The sequence below is a fragment of the Rhineura floridana genome, chromosome 10 (assembly GCF_030035675.1).
Source record: "Rhineura floridana isolate rRhiFlo1 chromosome 10, rRhiFlo1.hap2, whole genome shotgun sequence".
Lineage (NCBI taxonomy): Eukaryota > Metazoa > Chordata > Lepidosauria > Squamata > Rhineuridae > Rhineura > Rhineura floridana.
In genome coordinates, this window is record NC_084489.1 from 81,838,415 (window position 1) to 81,850,492 (window position 12,078).

At 42.3% G+C, this 12,078-nt stretch overlaps 1 pseudogene; it reads right to left on the bottom strand.

Annotated features, from left to right (window-relative positions):
• Positions 1–2,134: 2,134 nt before the first annotated feature.
• Positions 2,135–2,253, bottom strand: LOC133365739 (5S ribosomal RNA; annotated as a pseudogene).
• Between the last annotated feature and the right edge of the window lie 9,825 nt (positions 2,254–12,078).

Below are 12,078 nucleotides of genomic sequence, written 5' to 3' on the forward strand. Positions count from 1 at the left end.
AATAATGATAAACAAATCCGCCTAAATGATCATTAGTCATTATTTAAATCATTTCCCTTTCTGTCCCCCAAATGCAATCCAGAGCATTGACAAATTGCAAGCGGTTCTTTGTTTTAGAGTGTGCAAGTGTGGGTGTTTGATTTGTGAGAGTTAAAAAACATGTCACAGCAGCTAACAGCAGCCGCATGCAACTTGGCGCATGTGCCGGAGCATGTGGCGGAGTCCTTCTACAGAGTGATGGGTTGCAATAATCTAGCCAAGATGTTTTGAAAATGCACACACACATTCACCATGGACTACTAATGTCTGTCTTAGGCTGCCTGCAGTGTTTCTGGGTTATTGTCCCAGAAAGCTAACAGTCTTTCTCTGCAGACATTTCTTGTTACCACAACTGACTCATCTGAACTGGAAATGACATGAAACTCCCCAAACACCTTTGTTAACAAAGACATCCATCTCTGAGCTACACGTTGACTGCCCTGCCTTGTATGGGACAGGGCCCAGCGGCACCTGGTGGCGCCATGTCAGTGGAATTGCAGCTCCTTGAAAGTTCAGACTAAAATCCAGAGTGCGTTCCACTGCCCCACTGACATGGATAAGGTTGACAGGTCAGAAGCATCCCAAAGACCCAGAGAGCACCCCCAAAATCCTGAATCTCCGGTGCCATTATTCCACATTTTTTTGGAATTTTTTAAGTGTAAATTTTGCAAAGTGTTGCTGTACTTCACATATTCACAGAAACAGAAGCAAAAGAAAATGATTTACTATAGAAAACTTCACTAAAATTGCAAAGAAAATCAAACATATTTAAAGTGACTATCTGAACTATATCAACTGTTTTAATATTGTTGCTTCCTCCCTGCTAAAGCAAGATCAGCACAGCACATGTCTTGTTTGGGCTGATTGCAGGTGTTGCCACCATTCAGCATATGCTCAGAGGCACGTTACCAAATTCTTCCAAGCCACAGAGGAAGTGGATTGGGCTGCAAAAGATCAACCCAAATTGTGTTTGCATTTATATAAATGTGTAGGGCAGTACAATATGCCAGAGAGGAGGTCAGGTCTCCTGCTCCCCTGGTACATTCACTATAGCTGCCCAATTTCCCTGTTTTTAAAGTTTGATAGAAATATCTGTGGGCTATAGGTACGTTCTTAAACCGCAAGGGATGGTTTGTTTGTTTTTTGCCTATTAGTGAATAGAACTTAGAATGGGAAAATGAGCAACTAGGAGAAACCAAAACTAGCAGATTCTTTGTCCAGCCCTGTCTGTGGTTTCCAGTCAGCATGCCCTCACATCTTGGTATTTTAGCAAGATGTTGACCCACTTTTGATGCTCTTACTCGCCAGAGACAGGTCCATTCAGTCGCCTTCTGTTTATTTGCAATTTGGTAGCCAACTTTTCAAAGTTGGTAATAAAAACAGACAACAGAGCAAGAGTAAGATCACAACATGGAATGGCAAGAAGAACAATGGAGGTAGTCTGTACTGGAATGTCCTTATGGATACATGATCAACAATTGCTGAAATTAAAAATCAAAATTTGAAAATGGGAATAATGGGAACAAACTAACAAGAGCTTGCCAAATAAAACTTAGGGTTGTTTTGCAAAACTAATCAAAAGCAAGTTTTAAAAATACCACCTAGATGGGGAACCTGTGACCCTGCTGACGTTGTTGGACTGCAGTCCCCATCACCCCCAGCTGATATAGCCAATGATCAGGGATGATGGGAGCTGGAGCCCAGTGACATCTGGAGGGCCACAAGTTCTCCATCCCTGACCTTGCCCAAGTCAAGATATTTATTCAAAGATGAGTTTAATACCCCCCCAAACGCATTGCTTCTCAACATTTATAGAGTGCTTTAGCATCTTCAAAGAGCCTCACACAAATTATCTCCCTAATTCTTACGACAACCCTGTAGGTCAGTCAGGAGTGTTATCTCCATTTTATAGATGGTGTGTGGGTAGATGCTGAGCACTAAGCAGCTGCTTAAAGCCATCTAGTGTGGAAGTTTTGTTGTTGTGATATGCCTTCCAGTTTACAACTTATGGCGACCCTATGAATCTTATTGGATATATTCATAGAGTTTCCATGGTAAGAGGTATTCAGAGGTGGTTTACCATTGCCTTCCTCTAAGCCTACGGCACCCAGTTTTCCCAGGCTGTCTCCCATCCAAGTACTAACCAGGCCTGACCCTGCTTAGCTTCTGAGATCAGACAAGATTGGGCGTGTTCAGGGTAGTATGGCCGCAGGCCAGTGCGGAAACAGGGAACCTTTTCAGCCCTTCTGGGCAACTTCTGAGGGCCATGTGCCAGTGGTAAATGGGGCCAGAGGCAAAAATGTAAATTTTAGCTTTGCACAGTAGACTTGTTTCTACATACAGTCCAGAGCTTGGAAGATTACTTTTAAAAAGTAATAAATTACCATTACAATTACATGGCCCAAAAAGTAGTAATTACCATTACAATTACAATGGCTCTGAAAGTAACTGATTACTTTGCTTTTCCTCAGAAGTAATCACTACAATTACATTCCAGTTACTTTTTTAAAAAAAACACCTACAAGGTGCTGGCCTTGGCTGCTGCACATCTAAGTAACCTAAAACAACATTAAAAATAAACACTCACATACAGAGGTAGTAGAATAATTCTTTTTATCCATAAGATAGCAATGGTGGCCTTTCCGCTGGTAAGAGAGGTGGGGAGGGAGGCAGAGGCCACTACTCAGATCTTTGCATGTCAAACCAAGTGCACCCCCCCTCAGCCAGCAAGCATATCTCTCTCACTTAACCATCTCCCGGACCCTGCCCTGCCACCAACTAAGGAACATTCACCCAAGCAAACACTTTTCCCTGAGATGTAAAAAAGTTAAAGTACTGCAAATGCATCACAGTAGCCAGAGAGCGTGGTGGAGGCCACTTTGTGTGCCAAGTGCAAACACAGTATTCATACACACACATTGCCATATTTCACCTCCAGAGTTCTTTATCTCCATTCTGCTGCTGCCTCCTTCTCCTTTATCCATGTTCTTGCCATCGGCTCCTTTTTCCCTCCACTCCATTTGTCACCACCACCATCCATTTTTTAAAACAATTGTTTTCTCCATTCCACCCATCTCACTCTCCGCCTCCTCTCTCATCGTCTCCTACCCACCCACAGAGCATGAGGTAAGAGTGACGCTGCACAGAAGCCCAGTTTGACGCACATAATTTTCATCCACAAATCAGAGGAGCAGAAGAGTTCCCCTGCTGCCCCCCCCAAAGTAATGCCCCAAAGTAATGCTGGAAACATTACAGTGTTGGCAGCGGTGTCTCGATTGCGTGTGCCCAGCGGTATAGAGCAAGTTGAAAGGATACCCACACACAGGCCGTCTTTTACTGACAGGATTTTGTAAAGGAACGGTTACAATACAGATACGTATACTTTCCTTTACTCTCCAAACACCCCCACACCTTGTAGTTTCTCTTTCAAGGCTTTATAGTCTGGGTTGCTCTGTGCCAGCTGCAGCTTCTGCTGTGAGCTGTCCTTGAGCTGCTGCACACCTTAACCCTTTACTTGTCTTTCATTTCTGGCTTTCTGGAAAACTAGACAGATAGACTCCTCAGCAGCCTAAATACAGTTACTCCACAAAAGTAATAAAATTACTCCACATTCTATTACAATCAAAATGTGAAGGAATCACCCAGTCGTTCCTCAAAAAAGTAATGAATTACAAGTAACGAATTACTTCCAAGCTCTGATACAGTCACACGCCCCTGTCTATCCTCCAACCAGACAAGCAAGAGTCATTACTGGACTTCAAGCATACATTCCAGCCAGGCAAAACCACTCAAGGAGGATGCAGAGCAGGGCCAGCTACTGAGGGTGTGGCCAGGGGAGTGTTTGGAGGGCCGGACAGAGAGGCTTGGAGGGCCGTATTTGGCCTCTCGCCCTCACCACCCCTGATTTAGTGAAGCACAAATTGTGGCTGAAGCACAAATTGTGGCTGAAGCACAATTGTGGCTCCCAGTGCACCCTCTTAGCTAGCAGGTGCCATCCCAAAGGTTGCACATTCCTGCATTGACAGAGATTGGCGCAAGGAAAGATGTCGCCGTGCCCAATTTGTAAGACTGGGATTGGCAGAATTTTGATGTCTATCTGCATCTGAGCAAGGCAGGAGGCAATCCTTCCCTAGAGCTTTTAATCCTTTCATGAAGACAGAAACTCTGTCTGTCTGTCTCTCTGTTTTACTTGTTGTTTTTCTTTGGGGAAAAATGGCTCTTTAATCTACACTTTGATAGTCTCGGTGGCCATCTGGCAACTGGATCCGGACAGCCCAGACACTTTTTTGTGGTTGGACATTTTATTCTATCCTCAGGTTGCTGTGGGAGTTTTCATGAGGCCGAGAGATAGCTGGGTGGTCCCTTGTGGTTCCATTGATCAAAGCCTACATTGTGGATAATCCTTCTGGGCCTGACGCCAAAAACGCTTGGCTTAAAAGGAGCCCATTGATACCTGGCGAGGATAATCTGTTGTTTTGGAGTCATAATCCACTTTCTCCTCTCGTTTAACTGGAGGGTTGCAACTCAGGTGTGAAATGTTAAAAAGGTAGCTCAGAGGAGACTGACAAGACTCCAACATGGTGTTGATGTTTCTGGGGAGTTTCTTACTCTTCTCCCTCAAGGCAGCTACGTTGTTAAGTTTGGCTTCCTTGGAGGAGGGGGGAAATATGTAAACCCCTTCTCAGGAATGGTGCAAAATTTAATTAAAATTCCTTTTAACTTCCCTTGAAATTCCAAGTGATGTTTCACTCCAGTGGGACCCTATGAAATTACCCAGAATGGGGGGGGGAAGCAATCTTGAGACACATTTGCTCACCCTTATGAAATTACTTCAACTTCTTGTGCAAATTCCTATAAATATTTTACCTCAGTAGACCTTCTAAAGTCACACAAACAGTTCCAGACCATTGCAATGTACAGCCTCCATGCACCTCCATGGGAGCCTTTACCAACCATGAACCTCTTCATATTCGGGTAACATCTCTCTTAGGATTAAGAATGGGTGACTATGCCTCCAGTTTCACATCATTTTGTGCTTTTTTGGGGTGTGTGTGTGAAAAAAGTCCTCATGAAAATTCATCAACATTTTTGAGCGAATTTCTCTTAATAGACACATTTTTGCAATGCAATTTTCCCTCATGCAATGCATTTTTGTGTGCTATTTTCACTAATACAGGCATTTCTGTGCACACTTTATCCTAGTATATGCATTTTTGTACATGGCTGGAGAACTGCACTACCAAACAGAAGTGTGAATTTTGAAGGACGGCTATGTTTCAATTCGCATATAGTTTCAAAAAGTGAAAATTCAGTAAGGTCGCCAATGCAAACGGAATTAAATTTCTTCCCCATCCCTACTTAGGGTGGAGACTGTAGGTCTCTTCCAATGTTCCCAAGTGATTACTTGGATCCTCATCCCTCCATCGCATCATCTTCTGCAGCCAACCACATGTTAGGGGGTGAACTCCTGCAGCAAGGAGTCTTTTCTATTCATTTAGGCTTCCTGTTTGATTTAGAATCCTGATTTTCCAGGGTTCCTAATCATAGAGAGGAGGACCCTACATGTATCCAGCCGCCAGGACATGGAGGGCTGCAAGAGTAGCAACACGTTGGAGAGGGTAGCACCAGGGAGCACACCCTCGCTCTCCCCCCACACACCCCTCATGTGATGATAATTGCACAAGGGGAGGAACGCCTGAATAAGGCTTAAGTCTTCTGATTAAGACATGGATAAACCAGCATGGATTTAAAAATATTTAATGGGGGGGGGAACAGATGTTTTAAATTTGGAATCAAATTTATTAGAATCCATTGGATCAAGCATCTCTCTTTACAAAATTAACCTGGTTTAAAATGAAATCTAAATTTAATAAAAGTAAGTGTGTGTGTGTGTGTGTGTGTGTGTGTGTGTGTGAGAGAGAGAGAGAGAGAGAGAGAGAGAGAGAGAGAGAGAGAGGGAGAGAGAGAGAGAGAGAGAGAGAGAGAGAGAAATGTCCTTAAAACTAAAAACATAACATGCTGTCAAACACATTGAACTATAAAGCCATAGGGGAAAATATCTGATTTTATACATGATATGACATAACTCAGTAGGTCATATATTGTAGTTCCTTTGTAACACATTTTGAATGTCTGTCAAATAACATGGCCATTTATTTACTGCTGTGCCCTTGGTTCTGGAAAGTTTTTGGCACCTTGCCTTCAAATATATGATCTTGCTTAGAGTTCTTGCTTGTATACAGAGAGGCAGACAGAAATCTACTAATTTCACAATTGACTTCCCTCTGCCCTTCCTAAGCAGATGTAATTAAACAGTGGGGGGAAGCTCAAGATTTTAGATTATGCTCCAAGGTAAAGACTCTATTTAGTTACTAATTAATCTATTGCAAGCGATATAGCAGCTATTTAGTACCAGAAGTTTGCAAACCAATAAGGTCTGGTTAGAGACAGGGTGCCTCCGGACTGTCACTCTTTTGCAGGAGGGATTCAAGCACCTAACAGAAATTTAGATTTGACATTAAAGTGGAATCAAGCACTCCGTTGCTTTAGTACTGTAACCCTTTTATCAAAACCCAGAGTGTTTGCCGTTAGGAAAGCGATAGGGAAATGCCCTGAAAAGTGTGGGATGCATGAATGATTAAATGGGAACAAGGATTAATCATGATGAATGCAGGATGACTGCTTATTGTCATAAAACTGCCCCTTGGACAGCTCCTTGAAAGTTTGGATTAAAACCCGGAACAGATTCTACTGCCCCACTGACATGGAGCCACCAGCCGCCACTGCTTATACTGAGTCAGACCATTCGTCCATTTAGCTCGCTACTGTCTATACTGACTGGCAGCGGCTGTACTGGATTTCAGACAGGGTTCTCTTCCAGCCCTACCTGGAGGTGCCACTATGAGTCTCCTGCCCTGCTTCTGAGCTTCCCACACACATCCAGTTGGTGGGGACATAATGCTGGACAACATAGGTCTTGGGCCTGACCCACAATCTTGCATACTTATTAGCTACTTTGTGCCTCAATATCTGCCCATTTTCCTTAAGCCACTGTTCTTCAACCTTGGTTCCCCAGATATTGTCAGGCTACATCTCCCATCAACCCCAGCAAGCTTAGCCAATGGCCAGGGAAGATGGGAATTATACTCCAACAAAGTCTGGGGAACCTAGGTTGAAGAACAGTGGTTGAAGCCTCAATTTGCCCCCTACTCTTCCTTCAGCGTCCTACTTTTCAGGCCTTTACATATTCTGTAACTTTCTTCAGTTACTTATTATCATCATCATCATCATCATCAATAATAATAATAATAATAATAATAATAAATTTATTTATACCCTGCCTTTCGGTCAAAGGCCCTCAAGGCGGCTTACAAAGAAAAATAAACACAAGTATAAAAATACATCAATGAAAGCAATACAATTTACAAATATTAAACTAAATAACAAATAACATTATTAAGGGGAAAAAATGTCCAGGAAAGAAACTCAGAATTGAAGACCTTGTCTCAAAAAGACATCCACCCTTTTTCCTGCAATTACTTGCCTTCCTGCAGTTACTTGCCTTTCTCAGTTCTCTGCCTCTTAAGCTTCGCTACATCCCACCAAGATCTCTTTGCAATCCTCAGCCTGCTCCTGTGAAAATTTTAAACCCTGCCACACTTGACAATTTCCCAATTACCCACAGAAGTTGGACTGTGCAAATTGTTGCTGTATAGTTGCCTACACGGCTGAATATCCCATTGGCAGCAGGCAGTCAGTGTCGAGAGACTTCACTGCTCCAAGCAGTACAATAATCAACGCGTATTTGTTCAGGAAATAATGTGAATTACACAATGGGAACCTCGATTTACATCAGTCTCGTGTCTCAATTATTTAAAGCACCCATTAAAACATTTTCACCACCTGCTGTCAACAACTGTTGCCTCCCTTCTAATAAATCAGCAGTTTGTTCTTCTGTAATTTTGCAGCCACAGGGGAGAGGGTTGAGTGCATCTTAGGGCACAATCTAAGTTCATGCAAGGTAACATAAGGCCATAAGATGAGTTCTGCTGGATCAGGCCAAAGGCCCGTCTAGTCCAGCATCCTGTTCTCACAATGGCCAAACAGATGCACATTGGAAGCCTGAAAGCTGGATCTGAGCACAAGAAGCACTCTCCCCACTTGTGATTCTCAACTGGTATTCAGAAGTATACTGCCTCCTATGGATGGGGGAGTAATTTGATTCAGTTCACAGTTAAAGGCAAGCCTACCTAATTCACATTTTCCAAAACAATACAAGAATTGCAACCCAGCCATCCTTCAAAACTCTCCAAACTTTGCAACGCGGTTCTTCCACCAAGTAATGAATACAAAAATGCTTATATTTGGCTAATGTGTGTTAAAATGCATTGTTGTTGTTGTTATGTCCCTTCAAGTCGATCATGACGTATGGCGACCCTATGAATCAGTGACCTCCAAGAGCATCTGTCGCGAACCGCCCTGTTCAGATCTTGTAAGTTCAGGTCTGTGGCTTCCTTAAAATGCATACCTTATTGAAATTAACATGGAGAAATGCATTATATTAGGGGAAATTGCTCTGCAAAAAAAAATGTGTATATTAGGCAAAACTGGAGTAATTCACACTAAATGCTGATGAATTTTCAGGAGGATTTTTTTTAAAAAAAATTGCAAAGTTATGTGGAAGTCTGGAGGACTGAAGTTAAGAATGGATAAATGAGAAACTGAGAGAACCTGAAATGGATAGACTCACCCATCCTTACTGCCTCCAACAGTGGAAGGCCGACGCCCCATATCACGTGACTGTGCATCCTAGACTAAGGGCAGCATCACGCAACCATGCCTCAGTAGGGAAGTCAGTATGGGAATAGGTTCCCAAGACAGAACGTTTGAAAATCATTGCAATAGATGAAAGACGTCCATGAGCCAAACTGGGATGTTTGTGTTGGACTGCAGCCCTTCTCCCCACCTCTCCTCCCCAAATATCTAAATCCTTTGAACTCCTCCCTGGTGATAATAACAAATGCTACAGAGATTAGGAAATCAACAAAATAAAAAACCCATGCCAACAAGTTGCACCAAGCCAACCCTTACATCACAAGTGACACTCTCGTTATTGATGGCAAGTGTGAGGAAGTTAAGCACAGCGTGTACACAGATCTTTATCCGCAGCTATTCTTCAACAAATTGGCAGAGACGCATCGCTGCACACTGGGCAGGAGACAGAGAGAAATTAGACGTGAGCCCCCTCCCAGCTTTTAAGTTCCCAAAGAATACAGACGTGCCCTCAGCTGATGAGAACCACAGAGAGAGGCTGGGAAAGGAGATACATCAGCAATGAAGGTTATCGCCATATAAGGCAAATAAAACGATGCACTTGCCAGGGGGAAAACAGGTTCAGGCAGACAGGAAGATCATGGGATCGGAACGTTAAAACGGAGGCTGCTGAGTGGAGCCAGAATGAAAAATGGATGAGGGAACCAGGCCAAGAAGTAATCAGATCAGCCAATAAACAGATATATCAGTATATGTAGTAGTGGTATGTAGGTGTGCGACTGTGACTGTGTAACCCCTCCCCAAATCCAAATAGTACATATAAATATCTGGCTTTGGTCAAACCTTTCAGTCTCCCCCTTCTCCTCTTGGGGGACAATCAGTAAATGGAAAGCCTCTGAGCCACGGGCAGTCATTCAGGTTCCTTTGCCCCACCACCTTTTTTTGACAACTCACAAAACACATCCCTGAGACTTTGATCAAGTATTTATTGCTGGAAGACAAAGCTATCCATATTGAAGAGAAGCCACATCAGGACTGCAAAAAAAACAACACCCAGCTTCCACCAATTTTTTCATAGGGAAGCACAAGCAGGGGCAACAGTATTGATTTAGAGCAGCCACACTCTTCCTTTCACAGTGCCCATTCAGCGTGAGGGCAGTGTGATGCTGAAAGCATTGCCCTCACTCTTAATTGGCTTTTTAACATTAGACCTCAAATGTTTGCTCATGCTTTGCTGGTAATAATAATAATAATAATAATAATAATAATAAGAAGAAGAAGAAGAAGAAGAAGAAGAAGAAGAAGAAGACAGTGGTGATAACAATAACAATAATAATATAGGTCCCTGCCCTGAGAAGCATACATTCATCTGTAAGGGAGACATAGTTCAATGACATACTCTGTATGCTTCTCAAGGCAAGGACCTTTTATTATTGTCGTTGTTGTTGTTATTATATAATACTAATGCCGCTACTACTACTACTACTACTACTACTACTACTAATAATAATAATAATAATAATAATAATAATAAATTCTATGAAATGTGCAATTTCCATTTGTGGGACTGTATGAGAGTGATGAAGGTTGAAATGTGTAGCTGATTAGCCAAGCCACAGATTTATTTATTTTTACATATACAAATATTTCCAACAGCTGCAAGTGGCAGGTGCTATATTAAAAGAGGTGTTCTCTATTTTCTCTTGCAGGAAGGGACCATCCTCCTAACTTGGTGCCTTCTGCAACATGTATGGAAATCATTTAAAAGTAGGATGGAGAACCTGCAGCATTCCAGATGTTGCTGAACTATGACTCCCATCATCTCTGACCATTGCCGATGCTGGTTGAGGCTGATGGGAATCCAACAACATCTGGAGGACCACAGGTTCTACCTCCCTGATATAACCCCAAAAGTGTGATTTTTCTCTTCAAACAATTGCTTTCATTCATATGTAATTATGCAGATAGGATTGATTAGAATTCCTGTGACTGGTCTTTAACTGAGTGACTGAAATCAGTAAAGCAAGCAATATCTCTGACAGTATGAAATGACAGTCAGATTGTGACAGTGATAGAGAAGGATTCAGATCTGGCCAGATTATTCTATAATTTTAGATTACATACTCTTAGAAGAGGGTGTGGCTGCAAGGGGGCGTGGCTGTGACTTGAAGGGGCCCTGCAGTTCTGAATTTGCCACTACACTGATATCCATGAGGCCCCCCTTATTTTCACTTGTAAAGACACCTCAGAAACTTTTTTTTTATCCCAGAAGGTATGTACAATTGATTTTACTGTATATGAAAACCAGTTTATTTATTTTGCTTTTCTGCTGCACTGTTTTCACCACCTGGATTTTAATCAGTTATGATTTATTCTTTCAGTGGGATCTAAATGTGTAAATAAAGAATTATAACAGATCAGTCAAACAGAAATCTCATTTCATTTATCCTTCCTGAGGAAAGCCCTAATAGCAAACAGGAAACAACTCCATTAATACAAAATATTATTTTGTATTAAACTGATCTGATCTGATTGCTTCTTGGTCTGGTTCCCTTTTGTCTGCTGCCCTGGGCTCCTGCTGGGAGGAAGGGCAGGATATAAATCAAATAATATATATATATATATATATCAGAATAATCAGTGTAACAAAACATACATAGCATGCATAAAAATTTAACAGAACACAAAGCCGCATTCATGTTAAAACAATGGGCGGTATTCAATGCTAGTCCTACTCAGAGTAGACCCCAGAGTAAACAAAGACGAAGCTAGAATGAGTTGGCTCTGCCCATCATTTGCTCTCTGGCGCCACCTACTGTTCAGCTCCCTGCCTTCTGCTTTACCAGTCCCAATGGGCACCAGCCCCCAGTATTGAAAAGTAACTCTTCCTTCTTTTTAAAAAGCCACCAAGCATGTTTAACTAACTAAAACAACATTTTTTAAAAAAAGACTTCATTTGGCACAATCTATTTCTCAACGATAAGGGATTAGGAGGCTCCAAATGTTCTGATCTGCACACGAGATGATGAATGATCACAAAAGGAGAGGGTAGATGTCAATCTTTTAATGATTCTTTCCCCACTTCCACCCACTGTCTCTTTACGGAACGGCTATTGGAACTGAGCAACCCGTCCTGCACATACAGAGAAGCCAGGAATTAATGAGGGCAAAGTCATGGAGCTGCTTTAATTCACAGAAGTGACGCTGAAGCTGTGAATAATGAGCTTTCATGCTACAAGGGCCCTCTCCAAGGAGCCCCACATAGAC